Below are 6,033 nucleotides of genomic sequence, written 5' to 3'. Positions count from 1 at the left end.
AGCGCTCCAGGCCTGGATTCTACAGAGCCTCAAATTACCAATAACTTCTGTGCATGTAGGCAAGTGTAAGAGAGTTGTAAATGGGAGAAAGTTAGGTTGGCTCTGCCTTGCACTGCATTCCTTTGATAATAGCCTACCTGTCTTCAGGCAGGACCAGCAGGACACAGATGTGAACTGATTTCCTAGTCTTCATTATAAATGGCAAGTCACAAGGTATTTGCATAAACCTGAGAGATGGTAGAAAAACTCTGAAGGAGAATGAGGAGATAAGCTCTTTTCTGAGACTGAGGTCTTATGAAAGAATTTTGCCATACAGTGCTACATTTACAATCCAGGGGATTTACCTGATGAGATCCCATGCCAATGCAACAAGAAGTATTAAGTACTTCAAGAAACGTGTTTAAATACAGGCTGAAAATGGAAGATTTGCAGTGGACAGTGGAAGTTAAATTGTACATGCAGTTCCCCTTGATTTCCCCTGAGCACTCTGTAGACTATTAATGCCTCAGAGCAACACCAGCAGAGCAATATCCCTTCCTCTACAAGATCACCTGCTTTGGTTTATAATTGGGTGTAATTTAATCATGCGTTTCTAAAGTGCTTTGGGAGCCAAATATCCGACAACACTTTACAATTTAATGGCATTAGTGAGAGAATGCATCGATATATCCTTGTGGAGCAAAAGTCTGACACCTCAGTTACAGCTGAAGAAACAAAGAAATTAATTGCTTGCTTAGAGTTGCATAGCAGATTAATGGGAAAATGAGATTTCCAATTCCTTCCCCTCTTGCTTTTCATTATGTATTTGTTTGCTTGTTGAGACAGGTATGCTGGTCAGATGCCAAGAGAAATGTGGTGTATTATTCTTTCTCCCTGCTCCCTGGGTTTTCCCTGATGGGAAGTAAGGTCTAGGTCATGAAATGTCATACCCAACCTCTTTAAGATTTGTACTCATGCACAAGAAGACCCTGTGTGCTGATGGTGCTGGCTCTGTTTGCATGTTTGTGTATGCAGTGGGAAGCAGCCTGCAGTGACTGTCCCCAGCAGCATTTTGACTTCAAGATGGAGTATCCTGGGAAGGACAGTGGTTCCTGCTTCATGGCCCCACTGAGGAGCCACAGCGTGTGATAACAGCTGTGCCCTAGCCGGGCTGTCATCAGTGACCCCAGTGCAGGGGCACTCTTAGCAACACCTCCAAGCCTAGGCTGTGGCTCACCTCAACAAGAAGCACCTGCTCGCTTATGAACCCTACAACCTGCAGCTGCAAGCTGATCATCTGTGGTGGGTCAGGTGTGCAGCCACTGGGATTTGTTGGGGGTGATTCCCTGCAGGCTGAGGAGCCATGAGATTTCATGTCTGAATGCATTTCACACCCTGCTGTTTCCCAGGACAAACACACTTGCTGGGACAGGCACTGTGGATCTCACTCCTCTGGGCTCTCTCCCTTGTCCAGAGGAAGGGGTTGCTCAGGCTGTGGGTGCTGGAGCTGCAAGGGTCACATTGTAGGAACTTACTTACCTTCATATCCAAAAAAACCAGACTTAACTCTGTCTGCCTTTGAAGTCACTGTGATTTATCTTCAGTTGTTTTAAGGCAGTCTTATATCCCTTAAAATGGCTTGTTTTGGCCAGCAGGCCTCATGAATTCCCTAAATGGCTCAGAAGCAAACATGGCCGGTTCTCAGTCCCTAACTAGGCTTGCTCTGCATCCATGGCATACTTAGCACTTCCAAGCAGTCCATGGATGCACTATGCCACTAGCTTTGTGCTTTTTTTGCACAGGCACTGCACTGGGTACATCTGTTCTCTTCCTTTGTAAAGTGGAAGGATTTTGCCAACATTGTATGACAGCTAGTAAGCTTTCCAAGACAAAAAGAGGAAGAAAATCAGATATTTCATATCCCACTCTCCCTTCCCTCTTTTGTTGAAGCCAGTGAAGCTTTAAATCAGGTTGTAACACAGAGCTTGGTTCCAGCTGGTTCAAATTGGTGGTGTGAGCATGGACTCTTCCAGGTGCATAGGGTGACGTTTTACAAACATGTTTTAGAGACAGGCCCTGGTGCCTCAGGTCTGTTAGTGTCCTCTTAAAAGGGACAAGAGAGAGAGGCTGCCAGGCACAGCTTGAAATGAAACTGATACAGCACCAATAATGAGGGACTATATTTGCAAAGATCTTTCAAGGCTATTTTTGTCTGAGATCGTTACTTCTGGACAGGCTGCTGGCAACTGCTGGGCACACAAATACACCCCACCCAGGGTTTGGTTCTCTCTGCTAATGTGGAAGTAGCTCACAGGGGGTCAGCAGAGGGAAGGGATGCTCACACTGGGTTTCCTGCTCTGATTTTCAAACTGATCTGTGTTTGTATGTACGATACATGCAACACTTCTTCACTGAAGCCAGCAACTGCCCACCCAAAAGACTGGAAGCAATTCTTTACCATTTTTCTAAAAATTCTTGTTGTTACCATGTGTCCCACTTCCCATGCACCCTGGTACACTCCTCCCTGAAGGCACAGCTGGAGCACACCTTCCCTGTCCCTAAAATCAGTGGGAGCTTTCTCTGTTCCCAGCCAGGCTGATGCAAGGAATCCTGAGAGTGCTTCACCCTGCTCAGGGAAGGCAGACAGGCCTGGGGGGCACAAGAACAGCTCCCTATCCTCTCAGAGATCTGCTTGCTGGGTGGCACCCACCTTCTGCTCTCCCACACTGAGCTTGTTGAGCTGAGCACTGGTACAACAGGAACACACCTCTTCAAAGTTATTCAAAGCAGCACAGCTGGCTGGGGAGTGAGGCTTGCAAAAGCACTGTATGGGTGAGGTGCTGATTTATACCCAGGTTTCTCAATGGGAGCCTATGTCTGAGAGCTCCTGGGGCTCCTCCTTGTCTTGACCTCGGCAGTTTCTGGGTAGGGTCTCTCTGCTGCCAGATATTTGCAGCTGAGGTGGGAAATCAGGAGTCAGAATAAGAGACTGTAAAACTGACTTTAGCAGATAAGGCATTCCTGTCAAATCCAGCTTAACTGAAGATTTGTTTTTATTATTTTAGGAACTACATTTTTGATAAGTTTCGTTCTGGAAGAGAGGTAGTTACTGCCTGGAGTTGGGCACTGTAGGCTGGAGGGCATCATGCCTCATGTGGAAACAAGCACTCTTCATTAGGAAATGAGCCCATTCAGACCAGGACTTAAAAGATTCTCTTTAGGGACATTTTTCAGAGACTTTCAGTGGTCTATACCTGCTGACAGGCTGTCCTATGGGAAAGGAGTAAGGACTGATCTAAGGGCTGAGCAAATCTGCTGATTTGAGTAACTGTGAAGAGTAGCTGATTTCTGTGTTGATTCCACAGGGACTAAACCTCTATCTCAATTCCTCTTAATATATTGTGGTGTGTTTACCCCAGCTGGACATCTGGTGCAGACCAAAGACATTTTATCACTACCCTCCCACAGCTGGACAGGAGAGAGAAAATTTAACAAAAGGCTTTTGAAGCATGGTAAGGATAGGGAGATCACTCACCAATTCCTGTCACAGGCAAAACACACTCAGCTTGGGGAATTTAATTTATTACCAATCAAATCAGAATAGTGTAAGGAAAATAAACTGCTAAATTTTAAAACATCTTTCTCCTACTCCTCCCTTCTTGCTGGGCTTAGCTTTATTTCAGAATTCTTTACTTCCTTTACCCACTGGTGCAGGTGGATGGGGAATGGGGTCTGTGGTCAGTTCATCATGCCTCATCTTTCTCCCTCTCTCCTCTGCTGTCACATATTCTCACTCCCCTCTTTAGCTGCAGTTGCTGTTGCAGTGTTCTTCCCCTTCTCAATAGTGTTGACACAGAGGCACTGGGACCCATTGCTTCTACTGGCCACAGGGGAAGCTTCCAGCAGCCTCTGACAGAAGCCACCCCTGCAGTCCCCTCCTGCCACCAAAGCCTTGCCACACAAACCCAATACTTATGTACTCTTCTATTTCTCTTCTTTAATTGCACTCTTCTGCTTAGCCATGTTTTTCAGTTTTAGCCCTTTCATAATATTTACAAAAACAAATAGGACATGGCACCACCTCAGTGAAACACAGCAGCAGCTCTGCCACTCTTGTAGCTCAGAAAAGGTGAATATAATGAATTTTCCTCAGGCTGGGAGGGGGCAGGTTGCAAAGAACACAAAGACTGTTAGACCCAAAGTAAATTATTCAGAACAGTGCTGAAGTGAACAAGGGGAAATGGGAGTGAAAATGAGAACTCCCTAAATCTGAACTGTCACTTCCTACAAAAACTGTGACCAGACTTTTTCCTTTATACAGTGGAAAGCCTTGTAGAGCTTTAAAACATTTAAAATTCTATAAAGCTTTTTATCCATAACGCTATGAGACTTGCACTCAAAACATAGGGTTGACTGCACTAATTATGGCACTTAGTCCTTTTTTTTAGAAAAAGATGGACACAGGGACAGGAAATTTGCAGAAGTTGAAACATAAGATATAATTAGTGGAACTAGCTGTGCCTGGTCTGGCAGGCAGAACAGCATTGTTGTGGCTGTGTAGTTTGCCTTCATGTGGCTCAAAATGCAGCTGCCCTTGGCTTCTCTGAAGGTCAGTTAGACCAGGTGGTAGAGTGGGGCTTCTGCTCAGCAGGGGCACTTCCATTGTTTCCATCTTCCTGCCCTCTAAGTGATTTTGTACAGTAGGATGTTAAAGGTGGTATTTCTAATACCCTCTGCTATCTTAATGGTAATAAAAGGAGCCAAAGATTGGAGAGAATCCTGCTTTCAAGTTCAAGAATAGACTTGGATTCTGCCTCCTTTTCTCCAGATTGCCCAGCAGGAGCTCTGTGATATTTTAGGCTTCTTTATGTGAGATTGCATGTAAACACAGAGTAAGCAATAAATCTGAAACACTTCAATCCTTGCAATACCAAGTAAATACAGCTTTGCATATGAGGAGTCACTTTGTAAAAGAGCTGGCCACAGAAAGTGCAGGAACTTCACTGTTGTGGCCATGCCTAGATAAGGGATTACAGAAAATCTGAACCACTGAACAGGCTGACAGGTAGATCAATACAAATATACATTGGTGCTCGTTCTTTTAATGTAGACTGAAATCTTCCAGGAGCCAGTTCTGGAATGAAAATACAGCAGTGGCCAGCGACCCAGACACACTCAGTCTGAGAATATTGTATCACTTTTGTTCCATCTGGAGCTAGGAAGGAGGTATGAGGAAACAGGATGCTCCTCCCAGCAGGCCTCTAAGATTTTGAAAGGAATTGTAAAAGACAAAATAAAAGGAAGAGGAGAGAATCACTCCCTTTTGCCTCCTGTTAACCCCTTTAGGCTGCCTTGAAAATAATTTAGTTTTATTTCTGTCTGGTACTGATTAGTTCTCACATCAGGAAGGGGAGTATGAAGGAGTCTCCATTAAGCCTGCAAGCAGATCCATTTAACTGACTGGGAGCACTTAGACCCACTGGGTTTCTATGCTATAAATCCTTGGAACCTGTTCCACTGGTGACAGATGGCCTGGCTCAGGATTAATGAAACAAAATATCTGTGCCACTGCATCAAACAGCTGAAGAAGCTGGCATCAGATCCCCAACCAGAAAAAAGTATGCAGACTACTCTACTCCTTTCCTCCTGGAAATGTTTCCTGGGGCAAGGGGCGAGAGAGATTAGGCCATTAGTCTGGGAATTGCTGGCAGTGAGCAGTCTTCCTGGAGCAGCCCTGTGCTGCAAGCTCCCTTCTCCCTGGAAGTGTGGACAAATGGCCACTGTCTGTGGGAATGGCTGGAGCACCAAGGGCCAAGCTTGCTCCTGAGACTGGCACGCCAGGGCAGCCAGGATGTGGTGTAACACCATCCCAGTGCCTGGTTGGTTTGTGTTGGATGTGCTCTGTAGGGTGCACGTGGGTGTTTTCCAGGGTTCCCAGGTAGGAATGCTGTGGCTGACTGTGACTAGTGAGCTTTAGTGGGGTGCTGAGCTGCTCCAGCACAAACTATGCTGGAGGGTGTAACAGGGGCACAAAGCTGCCCGGCACAGAGGGGC

Source organism: Camarhynchus parvulus, chromosome 5 (assembly GCF_901933205.1).
Source record: "Camarhynchus parvulus chromosome 5, STF_HiC, whole genome shotgun sequence".
NCBI lineage: Eukaryota > Metazoa > Chordata > Aves > Passeriformes > Thraupidae > Camarhynchus > Camarhynchus parvulus.
Note: the sequence above shows the minus strand (reverse complement) of the source record.